Below are 21366 nucleotides of genomic sequence, written 5' to 3' on the forward strand. Positions count from 1 at the left end.
ATTAGAAAGAAAGGAAAAATGGTGAGTCGTTAGTTAATAAAAACGAAATATCTAATTAATAAAAACAAAATAAAACATTGGGAAAATCTCAACAAATCCATACTCAAACTCGGCTTGTATCTAACTATATTTTAATAAATTTAAATATTTATTTTAATACTCATAAATTTATGTAATATCTACTTATAAATTCATTAAGAAATAAACATTCATCTGTGAATTTCTTGTAATATCTTATTATTTACTCTTTAATTATTTTTTATACGATATTTTATATTTATTTGATATTAATGAATGAGTAAATGTTTAATCCCAATGAACTTTGTCTTTTGATTTTTAAATTTATGATGAATTTAATTATTTTGTGTATAATTTTTTCTTGAAAATAAAATTCTGTTAGTTCAAAAAAGTTTTTCTCCAATAGTGGTGATTTGGTGCCTAACTTATTAAATCTCTTTTTCAAAACATATCTCTTGTTTTCTCTCTCTATCTATTGGTGTATGTTTTGATTTATTTTTGTGTAACATAAAACATTTTTTGAGGGAAAAAATTCTCTGTTGATTTGTCAAATCCTTGTGATGCATCTATCATGCTCAAAATCCTACATCCATATGTAGAGTCTACTAATTGATCGATTCGAGGGAGAGGGTAAAAATCTTTAGGGCATGCCTTGTTGAGGTCACTGAAATCGATCTACATTCGCCATTTTCCCCATAGCTTGGGTACCAACGTTAGATAACCATTCAGGAAATTGTATCTCTTCAATATGTCACAGTGCTAATAGTTTATCAACCTTAGCTTGGATTGTTTTGTCTTTTTCAGGCCCAAAATGCCTTTTCTTTTGTTTTACCGGCTTAATGATCAGGTTGAAATGAGGTGATGGGTGATGACATTAGGATCGATCCCTTCTAAATATTGGGGGTCCTTGCAAAGATATCTACATTGTGACGTAGACACTGAATTATTTCTTCACGTGTAAAGTCCTCCAATTGAGAACTATTGCGTGTAAATTCTCTGCGTCCTTGGGCACGATCTCGACATTCATTAGTTTTTCAGTTGGCTGGACCTTGGGGGATGTCTTCTCATCTTCATTATCTCCCATAACCTCCTTCTCACGTTTGTTGGGGGTGCCTCCCTGGGAACTTCATCTCTACTTCCCTTTTGTTCTTTGCGTACGGCCTCCACATAACATTTGCGAGATTGGAGGAGGACTCCTTGCACTTCTCCTACACCTCTGCGTGTAAGGAACTTGATCTTCATGTGGTACGTGGAGATCACGGCTTGGAATGCATTGAGGGTAGGCCTTCCTAGGATGACGTTGTAAGTGGAAACATTGTCTACGACCAGGAACTTTAACAAGCAAGTCCTTGGAGTGGTACCAGTACCTAAGGTCAATGACAGCGATACCATGCCCCTAAGATGGACTACATCCCCTGCAAACTAGTAGAGGAAAGTGTTCACTTTTTCCAAAGGGGTATCCTCTAACTGCATTTGGTCGTAGGCTTCTTTGAAAAATATATTTGCAGAACTTCCTAAATATATAAGAATACGTCCTACTTCATAGTTGGCCAATAATCCATGATAACTAGAGCGTCATTATGAGGGCTTTTGGGACCTGAACGTTCTACCCTTCCAAACTAGATGAGGGGGGCATCCTCCGTTGCTCCAACATTCCATATTTCTTTTATAGTTACGCTGTGCTTCTCTAACCTAAGCCTTCCTGGCATGATGGGAGTCCCTCCATTTGGGCCTCCTACAATCATTCATATGATTCCTTTTCGAGGAGGATCATTGACTTCACTTTTTCCTTCAAATGTATTCTTGTATTCTTTGTTTCGTGAGGATTCTGGAGGAGAAGCTTTTACTTCCTTCCCCTTATTTAGTTCTTGTTTGATGTGTCATCCTGTTCCTCGAGCTTTTTCCCGAAAGACATATCCTAGCAGATACCCATTTTGGATAAGTCTTTCGATTTCATTCTTTAGGTGCCGACATTCTTTAGTGGTGTGGCCATATTCTTTACGAAAATGGAAGAATTTGTCATGCAGCTTCTTGCAATCATCTTTCCAATGTTCTCCAACTCTGAAGGACATCCTTCTTATTTAAGTACTTTCTGCCTATGCAGATTCCAACTTTGATCCATATCCATGAAGGCATCTCATGAAGAGGGTTGGAAGGGTCGGCATAAGCAACCACATCTTGTAGCCTTGTGATTGATATGATCTGACTATGATTATTGTCATCAGGAAATATCCTCCTCATGTCATCCTATGCCTTGGTACTCCAAATATCATCCACCACCACGAGATACCTCCTACCTTCAAACCTTTGTATGCATGTTATACCATATGTTCGTGGTTATGCTTTTCTTTATCAAATGTTTCATTGAATGCATTGATGGAATCTACAATAGCGAAATGCATCTCTTGTATGCTATAATCTTGTGACACCATAAGCCAAGCACGAGAATCAAAATATTGTATAATCAATTGATCATCATAAGCATTTCTAGCAAGAGTTGTTTTACCAATGCCACCCATGCCATAGATTGGAATGAATTATGCGACTCTCCGCAAATTCGAGTCTTTATTGCCATCAAGTCATCTTCAAATCCAACTGTGGCATCATTTTTGGCAAGCGCAAGACTAATGATGAAGTAGGAGCAGAAGAATCACTCAACTGCATCAGTGCTGAAGTAGGATGAGAAGAGTCACTGACTTGCAGGTGTTAGACTCCAAGACTGCTCTTAATTTCCACCACCTCTTCCACAATAGATTTCAAATCATCAGCCACTCCCGGTAGCTACTGATATTTCTTCTGAAACTTGCGCTGCACTTCGATAGGGAGAAAGATCAAAACTTAGGGTTCCTCCATTTGAATCCAAGCTAAGAATTTCTTCAAACAATAGGTACTCAAGAATATCCTCAGCTTCATTTGTTGCATCCCTCATTCGAGCTTCCAAATTGTTGGTTTTCTCAGGAAAATCTTCAAGAAATGCTTGCAAGAACTTCACGTGTTTAAGGAGAGATTTAAGTCGTGGTTTTTCTTCAAGAAATAGGGGAAACTGACGTTATTTCAGAAGCTGAACAAGCGTTTGCACAAGTGAAACAAGTGTAGCGTAAGTCATCTCAATTTGGCGGAAGATTAAAACTTTCAATTTCAGAGATTACAGAACTTAGAACAGGAGATTACATTAAGGTAATAGTAATATTACAGGATAGGATTAGGACGCTGTTGTGAGAAAAGTAATCACAACATTCTTCAAGTATAAATTAACAGTGCAATTGTGGAGTACAGATTCCTCACGGGTATAGGAAGAAAGCATGTGCACAAGTGTCAATTGCAATACAATTGTCGAAATTCATTATAGTTTACTCCTTGTACAATGTTTGTTTAGGCAAATTGTTCTTATTTTTTTAAATAATTATAAAAATTAGGGTTAAATATTGATGGGTATGGACCAGCGAGTTACATAGCTATTATGTCAGTAGGGGCCAGCTTCATACAGCCCAATGATTTTGGCCCAAACACTAACAATTGGCCCTATTTCCTCACACACGACTCTCTCTCTCTCTCAAGTCCATGTGGCATACTCCGTGTATGCCCTCCTGACCAGCCTGGAGCACATGTGGCAAAGAGGTTTTCTTCAAGGACTCAGATTCTTGCATGCAGCAGACTTCTTGCGGACTAAGAGTCCTTCTCAACCTCGAACTCCTTCCCTCACCTAGATAATCATTTTAACAACATGATCCCTAAAATGGGACTCGATCATGCCTTATCTCAACTAATCTTATCTGTTCATTGCAGAAATAGGAAACATGGTTAGTTCTTTGATAAGGAGGACACTCTTCTATAAATAGAGAACTCGTCCCCAAGCGAGGGGATACCTTCATCATACTGAAATTTGGTTGTTACTTTGTTACACTTCTGTTGCATTTACAAACACGATTTCTCGCAATACTTTTTATTATTTTAGATTATTATTCTTTGAATCCAATACTAACTTGGGCGTCGGAGTGCTAACATTTTGATATGTAGGTTTCTTTCTTTCGAATTCTTTTCTAAGCATTCCAGGCCCAGCGCCCAAGTTTGAATGTGCTGGACTCATGCTAAAATCACACGCATTAATTGGCGCCGTTTACGAAAAATTTTGGGTTAAACGCGTATGTTACTATGAAAACCCCTAGCAACCACGCTAACAAGCAGAAGGCTGTGGAGGCATCCAACAACAATCAGCCTCTGCAGGTGGTTGCGAGAACCTCCCTAGCCCCGATAGGAGGATCCGTCCCAGCTTTGCCTGCCCCGACGTTGCCCCTAGGGTGATGGACCCACTGATTGATCCTCTAAGGCGAAGCACCTCCTCGGACACCACATCAGGAGAGCTTTCTGCAACCTTATTGGGTGCAATTCAACAGGTGGTTACAGCCGCCATTCGGGAGAAAATGGTTGTATTATTGCCCACCTGCTTCTATGGTGAAGCAGGCGTCCTCAAGGGGGAATAGAAGGAGACCCATAAGAAGAAGACATCACTGAAAATGGCCCCGCTAGCGAGGATACTGGGACTCTCTTCGACGGCTCCCCAAGAGGTTCCCAGACAATGGGAAGCTAAACTGGAATACCTTCATAAAAGCCTATCGAATGTACAACACCAGATAGCTGGAACCTCAAAAGATAATCAATAGGGTGTCCCCTTCACAAAAGTAGTGATGGTGGACAAACTCTTGGCGAACTGCCACACTCCCGCTATTGCTGGATATGATGGGATGATGGACCCTCAAGAGCATCTCTCGCGCTTTGAGAAAGCGGCCCTTTTGCATCATTACACAAACGAAATCAAGTTTGCGTTTTCATCACTACCCTCGTTAGGGCTGCATGGTTCGATCAGTTACCTGATGGAGCAATAGGATGTTTTCCGATCTCTCTTCCTACTCCAATTTGCCAACAGTCAGAAGCTTCGTAAAATGAAGCTTAGTCTTTTTGCAATACGCCAAAAAAATAATGAGCTTTTAAAGGAATACTTGCAAAGATTTAACACGGCAGCTTTGGAGGTGCCCTCTACCACTCAAGAGGTGAAGGCCAGCGCTTTCTCACAAGGGCTCCTACATGACGACTTGCCCAAATTGCATAAACAAGACTTAGTCCTACAAAGCACTTGATTATGCGGGATATTCCTGCATATGTCAAGGGACTAGTGGGAGTTCGGTTTGTGCAAAATTATTACATAATACTGCAAACATCATTTGTAATCATTTGTTATTTTGCTATTGACTATATTTCGGCCCTCCTAGGGGTAACTAGAATACCTTAAATACCTAAGAGGTATAGGTCTTTATATTTGTCCGGTTAATTAGATTACGATCTAATGGGATGTAAGGAGTAGCGATGTAGAACATCGGCCTGAATCTATGGCCTGAAACTATGTGTGATTCGACATGGAGTTAGTGTTTAATTCAGGATTACTAGTGAAGTCCTTGAATTAACATTATAGAAATCCAACCAAGTCAAAGGGAGATCTATAAGAAGATTTTACCTTAAATTTGTCACATACATTCTCAAAAAGAAGAATTGGAGGATTAGATAGAGATTGTACTCACTTTTACATATCAAATACATATTTTTATTTGTGATCATTTTTATATATTTTAATTTACAGACACGATAAAATTCGGCTCTCACAAAATTTGGTGCGCCCAATGGGACAAGCTTTGGCTCTCATCTCTTCTCATCAAAAATCAACTTGAAAGGCCAATGTAGATGAACAACTAAATTTCCAACTCTCCAAACTTCCAATACCATATGTCAAGCTTGGAAACTTCTTCTCAATAGAGCAACATATTAGGGGTAAGTAGAGATAGTGTTATTATATTACCTCTCAAGCTTCCACTTAAGTTGGGGTCAGTTATATAATATATATAATTTAATAAATATAAAATAATATATAAATACTTTACTAATAATAAAATATACTTCATATGAAAATATATAATTATATTAATATTTTTATTATAATTTTTTATTTAAATAATTAAATGAATTAACATTAATTTCAAAAATATCTACTGGTGGAGGAGGGCTCATCCCTGGGCAACGGGGGTCGCCTAATGCCCCTGATAAAATCGATTGGCATCCTACTAAAAAATTATGTGAGATGGTTTAGTAATCAAATTTTCATTAAAATGTTACGAGTTCAAAACTTACTCAACGTATAAAGTTATGTATTGAAAATGTAAACTACACTGAAAATATAAATTATTCGTAATTTTACGTAGGTTTGTTATGGTCTGATGATGATCAACTTATAATATCGAGTCCAAAGAGGGATTCACGATCAACAAAGAGAGAGACAGAGAGAGAGAGAATCTTCATACTTCAGATACTACGAATATGGTGAGACAAGTAGATTATTACAAGATATTCCTCATACAATATGAATATATATAGTTGACTTTGATTAAAATCCATCTGTTAAGAGTATCAAATATTATTAGTTGTTGTTTTGTCGTCTAATAATATATTAATATCAAATATTAGAGAGAATATTCTTAATAAGATTCAAACATAATATATTTAAAACCAGTCAGTACCGCGTCCCAAGACATGAAAAAAATTATACGTCAAGCATATATTATTTAAATTGTAAGATATAAACATAAACAAAAGGATAAATAATTTAAAATTAAGGTAATTGATAAGTATAAAAATAGAGAAATAAAATTAGCATACCAAAAAAATTAAATTATTTTAGTGGTTAATTTACTTAGAAAATAAACAGATGTTTTCGATAAAATTGAAGGACTACAATACAATTTTTAGAAAAATTATGAACCTTAATGGAATTTTTAGAAAATTAGAGGACTTTCGTGTAATTTCTGAAAATAGGAATTTTATGAAATTATTAGAAATTTAAGGACTACAATACAATTTTTACAAAAATTATGAACCTTAATGAAATTTTTAGGAAATTAGAGGAGTTTAATGTAATTTTAGGAAAATAGGAATTTTATGAAATAATTAGAAATTTAAGTACTACAATGAAATTTTTAGGGAAATTATGAACCTTAATGAAATTTTAGGCGCAACTTGGACTATTTTGGAATATATAGAAAAATTATGCATTTTCAGAAAACTATGGACCTAGATGCAATTTGTAGGCAAATTTCGGACCTTATTGCAATTATTAGGCAAATTACAAAAAAATATATTTTATTCAAAATTAAATACAATTATGTGTTTTGAATGTTATTATTTTTTATATTGTAGACAATGACAATCAGTGCTTCGCAACCCCTGGGTTGCGCCTGCGACAGTTGCCTTCCCTGGGATGAGCCAGCGGATGCACCTTCAGCCGCCCAATCCTCGAAGGGAGTCTCCCAGCCCCCGACGATACTTACAGATTCCCACACAACGGGATCAAATTCAACGATGGGGGCTAGCAGTACACAGGTCCCGGTGAGGCCGTTGGATGCACCACCCCACCACCACCAACGCCACTACTTCCCCCAGTGGCCCAGAGGGGTTTCATCAGCCCCCGGGATGCAAGGTATGTATAATATTTATTGTTAATTGATTTAATATTTTTGTTATTTTTTAATTAATTTTAATATTAATAATAATTTTCAGGTTCGACCGCAATTTTCACACGGCTATCAATTCTGCGGTCAAAGGGCATTATCTGCATCCCTGGGCTGACATATCGTAGATCAACTAATTGAAGGTAATAATAATATTACTTATTTTAAGAAATATTTATATTTTTAAAATTAAATATTTATATAATTTGTGTTTGTCAATCTTTCAAATGTCGTACTGGTGGGACACGACGAGTCAATGTGCAAGCTCGTCAAGTCGTAGGTGGGGAAGTTCCTACGGAAGTTTTGCTGACGCACAGTACCAGCTCCTCAAATTCTAGTTGAGCCCAAAATTCCAGGCTCAGTCGGTTAAGAATAAGTCAACCGGACCACCAACCCGGAAGCAGTTGTGATCGTCTATCGCGGGGGGTCGTTATCCGTTGGGACAAACAAGTCGACGATGGTAAGTATTTCAAATCATATTAGTAATTTCATTTAATTTTTTTATTCTTAATCATTTTTATATTGATTTTTTTAACAGATTGCCAAGATATTTTACCTCACCTCTTCGTATGATCTCGAGGACTCCAAATGAATCATGCTACTCAGTGTTAGGCCTAACCCACCAACCAAATCACACCTTAACTATCACCTCCCACGTCTTGTGCGACAAGAAAATAGCGATCATGTTCCTTTGTTCATAACAATGGGGTGTAGCTTGCCTCTATTCCAAGTGTGCCACGACTCGTGAAATCACATTAGGATAACGACAGCTTCCTCATCACATTATTATGGATGGAAAGCCTGGACATATAAAAAATCATTTAGATCCAAGTACATTACGGGCCTAATATTTACTTAGTGTTAAGCTCAGCCTATCAACTGAATCACACCTCAATTGTCGGTCCCACAACTTGTGAGACAGGGAAACAATGAGCATGTTCCTTTGTTCACAATAATGGTGCAACTTGCCTCTATTCCAAATATGCCACGACTCGTGAGACCACATTTGGTAGCGACAACTTTCTCACCATATTATTGTGGATAGAAAACTTGGACAGATCAAAACCATTTGATCCAAGTCCATTACGACTGAAAAATCTTGCTCTTCAAAATTCATTTAATGTTGGGGTACTTTGAAACTTGTCTTAGAGTTTGTTAAGCTGGTTGTCGCATGCTTGAGCATGTTTCAATAAATTTCCTACGGCAGTTGTCAATGATGCGATTTGTTGTTCCAGTGAAGGAGTTTGCATCATCATAACTGTTGCAACCTCAGCATTTTGACTTATAATAATGACTTATCGAGCAAATCTTTCTCCACAACTTGAGTTTTCTACAGTTGTTACAATTTGTAATAGCTTTTGTGCAAGCCGTTACAGATACTTTATAATGTCTTGTTTAACTGCGGTAGGCCTAGCTCTTACAACGCTACAAAAAGTTCTCCATCTGTCCATCCCATGGCAGGTTTTGCTTCAGGTGGTAAGATTGTTCTTACACTCTTCGAATTTCTGTTGCACATAAGTAGAAACCAGAGTCACTAGATACGTGTGCCAACTTAGCTCAATAAATGATCGGCACTTCTCAAACTGCGTCCAACATGACTCAAACTTCCAAGGGCGTTGTTTGGGTTGTGTAAAAGTGTTCTCATGGTCCTTCAATTAAATCAACAATAGTTTGTCAAGGTGGTGCACCGAGGCCTCCAAAAACGCTTGTTTCCATCCCATTGTCCCGCAAATCCTGTCAAGTCTCTCCCGGAGTGTATACGAGTGCTCCTGATTATTACACCATGTGAATTTGTTCCATGAAAAACTGAGATCATATAGTCCACTAGCCTAAAGAGCAGCACAAAAATTAAAAATACAACTAATAAACGTTAAAGTGCCTAAGGAATAAAATGAAGAACAGAAATTTAACCACAAAATATACCTTTTTCTATTTCTATTCGGCTAGTCTGGTTAATTCCAAATTTACTCTGGTTCGTCTACAAGGAGAATTCAATGTAGCATCCCTCTAAAGCTAGTCCACGCACATCTATGGAAGTAGATCTATGTCAGTGCTAGGTAAAGATATATTTATGGAAGAAACAAAACCCAACTAACACTATCGATAGTGTATTTTGTTTTCTTTCATTCTTAATCGGACAAAATGCATAAAACCGCCCTCTGTTTTAAAAAGATAGCAAAAAACTCATTTCTATTTTAAAATAGGCTAAAAACCCCCCTGCCCCCTCTCCGTTTAATCCAACTAACATTGTTAATTTTTTATAAAATGACCATTATACCCTTACATAATATATATTATTTTTTATTTTAATGACCGTTGGATCTCCTTTGATCAAATATTAATTGTTAGATCTAATTAGTTAATCTCAACCATTAGATTTTAAAAAAAATGAAAGGTCTAGATTTAATAAATTATTTAACTTATATTATATATACATAATTTAAAATTAAAAAATATATTATTATTATTATTATTGTTATATATATAAAAAAAGAACTAACAACCCCACCCCCTTACCCCTCGCTGCCCCCCCCACCCCACCACCATCTCCGTCGGCGGCGCGAATTTTTTAAACTATCGTATCTCTGCAAATACTTTACCAAAATGAGTCTGATGGTGGTGATTTGAGATCGAGATTCGACGCGAGCAAAGACAAATCAACGGCAAATATGTTTGGTGGTCATGGCTTGAGTCCACTCTCTCCAATTGACAAAATATTTATTTTGAAGAGAAAATTCGAACGGTACCACTAACCATCAAAAACTCATCCGGACGGCGCCGAAAACTTAGAAACAAGTTTCTGGTAAAAAAGGGGCGAAAATCGCGTAGTTTTTTCTTTTTCTTTTTTAATTTTTTAATTTTTTAATTAAAATATATTTTAGTTAATTAAGAATACTTTAAATAATTATAATAATTAAATATTTTAATTAATTAAGAATAATTATAATAATTATTATTGAAATTAAATATATATTTTAATTGATTAAAAATAATTTAAATTTAACATTTAACAATTATAAAATTATTTGAATTTAAATATAATATAATTTAATATTTCAATTTAAATCATAAGAAAATAAAAAAAACAAAATAAAAATAAAAATGGCATTTTAGTAAAAAAAAAACACCTAAGAAAAAGGTCAAAAACAGTTAAAAAAATACCCCCTCACGCACAAAGAGCCCTTGTAATGCACATTCCGCTAATTACTAACGAAAGGGGTATTTGTTGTTGAGTTTTACGAAACACAGGAGGACTTTTAGCCTATTTTTAAAATAGAAGGAGTTTTTAGCCAACTTTTTAAAACACAGGGGGATTTATGTATTTTGTCCTTCTTAATCTAAATCGAGTTCAAGAAGAACATGAAAAACATGGAGAGATGGGAGAAATTTCGTTGCCTAAGGCTTCGAGAGGCGTGTTGGCTGATTTCTATCACCCAAGAGGGAGAATGAGAGTTGTATGGAAAGTATATTCGAAAACCTAGTTTCCAAATCCTCTAGTTTCATTAGAGATAACCACTCCCATAAGTTATGCATAACATGTACAGAAATCAGCAAGTTGTGTGACCAAGTTTGAAGATTTCTAAGAGCCCCACTCGGTCATCTCACTCTCTGTTGGTCAAACATGAAGGCTAGGGTTTCTATAATTGGATTGGATTTGATTTAATCAAATCGAGCCCAACCAAGGTCCAACGAATCTAAGATTAATCCAATTAATTTTAATTTAATAGAAGCACAATTATTTAATTCAATTAAATAATCCTGAAGTCCATCTCCTAATTAAATAGTCCAAGCCCTATTTAAATTAATTCAATTAATGTAAAAGGCTAATCCCGAGTTTGATTAATCTAATTAATTAAATCTCGTATCATCCATCCAATGGACTATCCCAAATAAATGATCCAAGCAATTATTTATTCTCCATGAGTTAATTTAATCTAACTAAATTAATTCCATCACTTCCAGTGATTTGTGTGTGACCCTTTAGGTTTACCCTCAACTAGACTTAGGCTTGTATCCAACACAACTGATTAATTAAATTCAATTTAATCAATTATTTATGATTGATGATTAATTAGATATGCCCGTCGTTATGGGTGGTCATCTAGCAATACTCCATAGTGATAGAGGTTATGTGAAAGTAGGAGTGAAAATTTAGGCTCCAAGTTCCATACAAGTATGTTCTTCCATCGACCGCCTCCCATCCTTCGTCTACGACATTAAATTAGGTACGGTTTTCATTCTGGATTAGACAACTATGTTTACTCAATTGATCTACCTAGGGAACTATTACTCAACTAATCGCTACGACGGTAAACTTAAAAAGTTTAAACATCTCAAGGCGCATAAGTGAATAGTTGTAAAAAAAAAAAATTGATAGGGAACAAATTCTCTCTTAGAATCCACCATCCTCACTGTATACTTCGAATGCACAGGACAAGACTTATAATGACCCTTTCAAAGATATGGTCACCTCTTTCCAGATCTAAGATACAACCATCATATGCATGCGACTACCATGAATCCTCATATCCGAGGATTAATCATGTACTATCAGAGGCAAGGAATTCAGGTCATACCGACCAAGCCTCCAATGCTTCTATATAACAACTCCACCCGAGTCAGTTTAGTCAGCTGACAACCTTGTCAGCTAACCTACTATAATTATATAAAAGTTGAAAAATATTAGCACTTTCTCTTTCTTTATATTGCAGCATGCTTCTCTATTCTTTTGGAGGTTTTCTTCTATGATTTTTATATAGTTTCTACCAAAATATGTGCAGTTTAGTAATTAGGAGTAAAAGTGACCAGTTACAGATCAAAATAGCTAAACTAGTCGCAAAATAAGCGAGTGAACTACACTGCCCAGCGAAAGGGGGGGGGGGGGATACACTCTTTATTAAAATGATGGGGAAGGCTTTTTGCCCCCTTTTCTTTCAAATGTATTTTTTGCCCTTTTCTATATTTAAGAGAGTAATTTGGATTTATCCCTACAAAAATATCTTATTTAAATGTACAAAATGCATAAACTCCCTTTGTGTTTTAAAAAGTCCGCTAAAAATTTCTTTTTATTTTAAAAATAGGCTAAAACGCCCCTATGTTTTGTAAAACTCATCAACAAACACGTCTTCTGTTAATAATTAGCGGAAGGTGCATTATACACACTCTTTGTGTATGTGGGTGTATTTTTTTAACTATTTATGACCGTTTTCTTAGATATTTTAACTAAAACGCCCTTTTTATTTTTGTTTTGTTTTTTTATAATTATAAATTAAAGAGCAGATGGTTGCTGCATATGTGGAAGAGATGAAAAAGGACCTTATGGCACATTTTGGGGAGGAGAATAAATCCACCAAATCAGACTCAACTATGGCATCTGAATTCATGCAAGATGCTCAAGATCCAAATGATGTGGAATTTGAGGATATTTTAGCTATCAACCTTGGCAGAAAAAATTCACAAGAAGGATATGGAACAATCTTCCTCAAACCAGGCAAGAACTGGGAGAAAATCTGATTAAAGAAGGTATCGATGCATGATTGTCAGTGTCAAATGACGCATTAATAAGCCATTAATAAGATGACGTAATCAATAACGTCAAAGCAGACAGAAGGCCGGGAATCTTGGCTTTTCTACTATTCATTTTTTACTTTTAGTTCAATTATTATTGTAACTGTAGCACTTTTTCCCGAAATATCGGTCTTATACTGTGTAATACACGGTTTCTATTGTAGTTTGTAGGGTTAGGCCCCTATATAATAGGATCCTCTGCATTCTATAAATATAGATGTTTAGAGCATTAAGGGCAGAACCTCAGAAAAAACCTCTCTTTTGTTTTCTCTCTTTATCTCTTGCTCATGTGTTGAGCAATCCCTTCTCATTGTAAATTTATATATTGAAATAAAAGAAGTTTGCAACTGCATAAGGACTACTGCAAGTTTTACTCGCTTTATTTTAATTTCTATATTTTATTTATAATCTTATTTTATTGTTCATGGATAGCCTTATAGGCTAACTAATTCATGTGTTGATTCCTAACTGTTAATTACACTAGCATGAATTTGGCATCATGAATAATTAGGACTCATCAAATTTATAGGTTGGATAATAATAACTGGCCTTGACATAAAAATATGTTCTAAATATATGGCTCCTGGTAAGACCCCGGTCACAACCGTGTTGAAAGCGCTTTTAGGGGCAGTTTGGAGTATTATATTTGGATATAAATTTTATGAAAGATTGCCGGTTATTCATTATCTTGTAAAATTATCCTATCCCTGCCTGATGATCCTGGTAGTAATGGTATCAGAGCCATGGTAGTAGTAATTAATATGTTATGGATCAACACATGACTTTATTCATGCATCACATGAACATACTTAATAAGAATTCTAATATTAAAAATATTAAAAATGAGGAGTATGATATACCTGAGAATTTGGATTTATTAAATAGATGGACAATTCCAAAAGTTGAACCAAGATTAATATATCAATTAGGAACTTTTGAAAAGTTAGGATTAAAACAAGTAGTAAAAACTACTGAAGAATCTATCTCATTAGATAATGATGAAATGATAATAAGATTATTATCCGAAAAGGACATTAGTCATTATAGACAAACACATAAATTCCTACATATAGGACTTGTACAAATTGCATTTAAACCTTTGACTTTAGAAGGTTTACCGGAAAGCTTTATTGCAGCTTTAAGAGATGGTAGAAATTTAAATTGGAAACAATCCCTTATGGGTATAATACAATCTAGCTTGGCACATGGACCAGTTTATTTTAATGTATATCCAAATTTATAATTATCTTTATCTGATATTAATATATTAGATGCCTTAACATTAAATGTTAAAACTCATGGTTATGATTATATGCCTGGAACAGAAGTAATATGTATCTGTTATAGAATATATTATAAGCCTTTATTTACATTAAATCCACAATGTAAAAGGATTGATAAGTCAAGAAATGAAACTATATTAATTGAGACTAATTTCAGTAATTCAAATATTACTACAAGAAGACCTATTAAATGGGAAGAAATAACTTTTCCAGAAAACTGGATAATTGAATAAGCTGTACCTAAAAGGCCACAAATACATGATCATAATAAGATTATAGATATTCTTCAGAATAATGAAGGAACTGTAAATATTAAATTTGAAACAAATTCTAAATCATTACTATTTCAGAAATGTAACTCAATGAGATCTTACATATCACCTATAGATTATAGGGTAGAATCTCCTATGCCTTCTAGAGCCTCTACTTCTCAAATAAGAGAAACAGAAATATTTACTCCTGTTACAGAAAAATTATACATTAACAAACAAAATATTGTAAGAGAAGCTAATAATCAAACTCAGGATAATAATGAGTTAGAACCGACTATGTCAGAAATGGAGTTTAATATTTAATGGATTATAGCTCTATTATAGATTTTAGCCCTGGCTCTCCAGCCAGAAAAATTATTTCAGAAGAATTTAAAGATACAGGTTATAGCCAATTCAGAGAATGGTTTTTCCAAAGCTTTGATAAGCAAGAAATGTTATATTTTCAAGATGAATTTTATAAGGTTTGCAAAGAAAAAAATGCTTTAATTCCTTTTGTGACATGGTTTATCGATACATATGTCAAAAACTATATTTCTATTATAGAAAGAAATTATAGACTAGAATCAGGGAAAGTTTATCAAGGTCTTTACCCTCCACAACAGTCTTTTCATATTGAAAAGAATGGAAAAATTCATAATTTTTCAGCCTTTTCTAAATTAATAGAAACAGACACTCTTAGGTCATGTTTACTTTCCCCCACTTCGTATACCCCCTCCGGATTAATTTTGGATTGTCAGTTGGATTGCGCCAGATGGGATGGAGTGCTCATATGTTTACTTCCCCGGATAAGAGTGGCAATATATCCTTACATTTCTATTTACTTGTATAAATTAAATCCACCATTTTCTAGTTCCATTACATTTTACCCCCTTCAATTTGAGCAATTACAGAACACAGCTGTCCCCCCCCCTCTTCGTCATTTCCATCTACTTTTTTCTTTTTCTGCAAACGTTGTACATAATTTTAAAAAAGACAACCAAATAAAACATATTCTTGTTATTGTTGGATGAATATTTTTATATTTTAATACATTATTAACTTGTTTATTTTTCTAATACAAAATAATGCGAAATGGCTAATTAGTAAAATTTTAGAAATCAACCTTTTCTTTTCAATATATTTTTCTCGCACCAAACAGATAAGTATATGAATTTTACTCTCCATTTCATCATACCAAATAATTTGATAAAAAAATATTATTATTTTCCGTCCTCCCTTCACTTCCCTTTTTCGCTAGTCCAACGAACCCTTAATAATATACTTAAAAACGATTAAATTTAGTGATTAATGATCTTGAGCATAAAGTATGAGATTTTCAAATAAACGTCAACATAAAATTTTAGATGGTAGCATATGTACCTTCCTCGGCTACTTTAGAAAGAGATCCATCAGCCTGCTTCCTAAATATAAACGCTAATGAAAATCATAAGCCATTGGTTCCAAACAAGCAAAGTTCATCATTGTATCCCAACACGAATAAAGAGCACCGTACAGTGTTCAAAGAAAATAATATAAGGCAAGGCACAAAAGGATAAACTAAAATAATTTCACTAAAGAAGTACAATTTGATTGCTGCTCAACAAACATAACATACAAATACTACCAGCAATTCTGTTCAGTAGGTCATGGTGTTGGAAGTTTCAAGACAGAAGAATCATTTCTTTAACCATAAGATGGCATCATCAGATATCCATTGGAGCAATGCCTTGGTCGGTAGGGGGCCCCTGATCTGCAGAAGCTGGACCTGGTTCAGTAGCACTGGCTTGGCCTGGAGCAACGGATTCATCAGCTGGGGCTCTTCACCCACTACCTCGAATTCATTGATCAGTCCTTGTACGGTTTCCTGATCCAATAAATGAAATGCCTCCCCTACCCCCAATACGGCAGTTGGGGAAATCGCACTCGTCAATTTCTCTCCTTATAAGGTCCCCCTTAATACAAATAGTGCATCCTTGATCAGTTAATTCATATCATTGAAGTATGAATATACCAGATACAAATGGTTTAAACACAAGTGTAACAAGAACTTGGATACTTGTTCCAAATATTCAAAGCTAACTGACACTTCTGCTTGTGATCTTTATTCTCACCCTCAGCTCTAAAATCCTAAACCAAATGTACCAGGTAAACCACATAAATCCAGTACAAGCTTAAAACTGAGAGAGTGTGCACACATCACAAGCTAAAATAAAATTTTCCAGGGATAGCTTAAAAAACAAATGGTGATGTTTATCTTCTACACATTACTAGTTTGTTACATGAAGGAGAAAAGACAACAACCAACTGACTGTGGTTCCAGTTTAGTCGAACATCTCTCTCAAAAGTTGCAACTATGGATGAAAAGAGAAATTTTGGAAAGACAAGAAACTCACTTCAGCAATAAGGCTGAAGCTTATACTATGAGCAAAGAGAAGTACTCCGGAAAAACCCATGTGACTTTAATAGATATAGACATATAGGTGATTAAGTCAAGTGATCATCACTCAGGTGGACTTCAACACTTCGCAATATTTATTAACGGTAAAACAAAACGCAGTCCCACTATATTACTACATCTTACCAAATTCAGAGCATGTCTCAACCCCAATAGGACGGCAAACAATGATGGTGGCATGGAGCAAAGAAATTGCAGACCACAAGTAAGGCCACGAACATCTGAAACTTGTTCAAGAATATGCCTGCCAGCTTGTCTGATATTCTAAAACAATCAGTAAATTTAAGGCTCAACTTTAGACAATTTTGTCAATAAAACATACAGCAGAAAATTATCATTCTCAAGAACTCAAAGCAAAACTATCATAACTAAAAACAATTACATCATTAGGATCCACAAGAAAGAGTATCAAACTATTGCTCATCTTTGGTTCCCCACTGCTTTTCTTTTTAATATCTCCTTGTTCCATCCTAACAGTGTAATGAGCAGTTAACCTGCATTATTTGTCCAGATTGTGCAATTGTTAAACTGTATCATCTAGAGTACAAAACATCACATGTGGCCAAGTTACCTGGCAAGCCTTTTACCTCATGAGCACACTAAAATTACTGCTCACGGGCTCTTGATGCAGGAGAAAGTATAAAAATTCCCTTCTTTGTTTTTCATGTTCGCCGTCTTGCAAAGCTTCAAGAAACTGGAAGGATAAGAGACAAATTATGACAGAGGTGCATACCACCACATCCGTGTTTCCAAGAAATAGAAGAAAAAGAGAAAGAAGAGAGCTTAGTGAGAGACTCAAATAAAACTTAGCAACACAAACATACCTGCAGAAAAGGCTGGAAAAGATAAAAAATTTCTTTATGGCTTTTCTCATTTCGAGAATGGAAACACTGGCCCAGAAGTGTATTTCTCATAACAGATTTGCGAGGGATAGTTTACATAACCGTTTTCTTTGTTGTGATCCTTTCACGAATTTCTACACTACTAGTCCCCTAATCTTAAACCCTAACTCTCAATTAGACGATGCTCCACAAAATAAACCACCAAACAAGTACGAAAAACAAAAAATGAAACACTTATTAGGGTTTAACCAAGAAATTAAACTAAACCTGAGCCTTGTTGTCCATCGGCCGTCAGTCCGGCGACGACCACACCGATGTGGTCGTCGACCTTGAATAGCTCAGAACTCGCCTTGTTAACGCTGGCGAGCACCACATGAGTCTTCGATCTCAGCCCTATCGCCCGAGCCCTGCTTCACCGCCTCCATCGCGTATTCTACTTGGAACAGCCGCCCCGCCGGTGACCATGTCGTGACGTCAGTGTCGAACTGGTTCCTGAATATTTTGGATGCGGCGTCGTTGTAATAGAGGAGAGAGAAGGAGGTGGGTTGTGATTTGCTTCTCTTTTTCTTCAAGGCAGATTACTTAAAGCGAGAAAAATTGAGGGTAACAAAGTAATTGCAACAGCCATAAATGCGGGGATAACTTCTGAGATTACGAATCCCACCCCCAAGAGCCGGATTCATATCTATCGTTTTATCCAGTTAAGTATCGGGCTTCGGTCTTTCATCCCGGGCTATGCAGTTCGGAAGTAAACGGTGGACAAACCCCAATAAAGGTGGATATCCCTTATATTCCATGTTAGTAAACATGACCTTACAGTAATAATATGTTTGAACAACAAAATTATACAAATTTATTCCTTAATATTTTAGGAGAACAAATACAATCAATTCATAATAAAATTGAAATGATTATTAAAGCTATAAATAATATACAACCAGTTATAATAGAAACAAAATCTGAAGAAAAAGAAGCATCTCCTAGCTTTCAGCCTCCTCCAGTTATATCTGATTTCAAAATAAGACCAATCCATGAATTAGAAAAAATGCTTGAAGAAAAATTCAGTAAATTAAGTATAAAAACTCTTGATAAAGAGTTACAGTATGAATTGATAGAAAATACTAATCATAAACAAGTTTTTAAAAACCAAATCAATAAAATCACTAATAAATGGGGCTGATAAACCTATTCAAAGTAAATTCTATTATAATAGACCAACACCTATGGATCTTTTACATGAAGAATATACTGATACAATAGATATTAGTTATTCAGGTAATAAGATTTATGAATGGAACATAGATGGATATTCTAATAAACAGATTTATACCACGGTACATAGAATGCCGATGTATTCTACTATTTGTAAAAATAGTAATAATTCAGATAAAACTATTGCAGCAATGATTGTTGTTGGATTTACTGGACAACTTAAAGGTTGGTGGGATAATTATGTATCTCAACAAGATAAAGATAGTATTATCAATACAGTTAAACAAGAAAATAATAATTTAGTTGAAAATACAGTTTATACACTTGCTGTTAATATTATTGAACACTTTACAGGAAGATTTAGTGATAATAGTGATACTATTAGAACTTTATTACAAAATCTAAGGTGTAAAACACTTTCAGACTTTAGATGGTAAAAAGATACTTTTTTAAGTAGAGTAATGGAATTACCAGAATGTAATAATATACACTGGAAATCAAAATTTATTGATGGTCTGCCTAGTCTATTTGCAGAAAGGATTAGGAAAAAATTAAGAAAAGACCAAATTAATATTCCATATGAAAGTTATACTTACGGAGCTCTAATAGATACTTGTATACAAGAAGGATTAGCTTTGTGTAATGAGATAAAGCTTAGTCAACAAATTAAAAAACAAAACCTTGATGAAAGAAAACAATTAGGACAATTTTGTCAACAATTTTTGGTTTAGAAAATCCTACTACTAGTAAGGATCATAAAATTAATAAGCCTTATAAATCAAAATATAGAAAATATTCTCAGAAACATATAGAGAAAAAGAATAAAAGAAAAGAAGAAAAATCTCAAAGAAAACCGAAATATTCGAAAAATAAAAATAGATACTGCAAGATTTGCAAGAAATTAGGTCATACTGCAAAATACTGTTGGACTAAAAAGAAGATTAATAATCTTGAAATATCATATGATATAAAGAATATAATAATACAAACTTTACAAGAATCAGAATCTGAAAATACAGAGACAGAATCAATAAGTACTTCTGAATCAGAAGAAGAAGAAATATTAAATGTGTTAGAAAATGAAAATATTTCAGAATCAAGTTCAGAATGTGAACCTTGTAGCCTAGGACTAGCCTGTCCTAAAGAAATAAATAATATTAATAGTAAAAATGATATTGAAAAATCAGAATTGTATAAAATACTCTCCCAATTCTCAGAAATGAATATTAATGTTCTTACTTCAAACCATGCCTTTGAATTATTAAAAGCAATTAAAGACCCGAAATTAAGAATGCAAATTATTGATGAAATTAATACTGAATCCAGTACTTCTACTTCTTATAATCCAGAAGAAGACTTAAATGGAACAATTATAAACCCAAAAAGATCATATAATATGAATGAGGTAATGAACCAACTTAGAAGTAAATATCAACATAAAGAAGATAATATATCTCTTCAAAATTTATATAAAGAAATAAACAATCTAAAAGAAGAAATTAAAATATTGAAAGATAAAAATATTATTCAGGAATCTAGAATTTCTGACTTAGAAAATATTTCTAAATTAGAAAATATATCTCAAAATAATAATAAATTAAAAATAGATGAGCATAGCATTTTCTCTGAAAACTTTTTATCCACCATAGAAATGGTTATATCCCAAAAATGGTATATAAAAATATCTCTTCTGATTGATAATCATTATACAAAATCATTTACAGTTCTTGTTGATAGTGGTGCTGATTTGAATGTTATTCAAGAAGGATTAATACCAACTAGATATTTTCATAAAAGTAGTCATACTTTATGGCATGCTGGAGGTGATAAACTCCAAATACAGTATAAAATTCCTAAAGCTTTTGTCTGTATTGATAATAAATGTATTTCTCAAAGTTTTATTCTTGCTAAGAATATTACTAACCAAGTAATACTTGGGACTCCATTCTTACATAATATTTATCCAATAAAAATGATTGATAATAAAGGAATTATAGGAACCTTTCAGAATGATGATATATTTCTTGAATTTATTATTGAACCATTTAGTAAAATATTGCATAATATTTATGATAATATTAAAGCAAAACAGAATCAAATTAATTTCTTAAAACAAGAAATAAACATTATAACAATTGAAGAACAATTGAAGAATCCTAAATTACAGGATAAAATTATCTATTAAAA

The 21366-nt window shown here is 34.3% G+C and overlaps 1 pseudogene; it reads right to left on the bottom strand.

The window, feature by feature from the left end:
• On the bottom strand, window positions 1979–3124 carry LOC110012094 (annotated as a pseudogene).

This window comes from Sesamum indicum, linkage group LG6 (genome assembly GCF_000512975.1).
Source record: "Sesamum indicum cultivar Zhongzhi No. 13 linkage group LG6, S_indicum_v1.0, whole genome shotgun sequence".
Classification (NCBI taxonomy): domain Eukaryota; kingdom Viridiplantae; phylum Streptophyta; class Magnoliopsida; order Lamiales; family Pedaliaceae; genus Sesamum; species Sesamum indicum.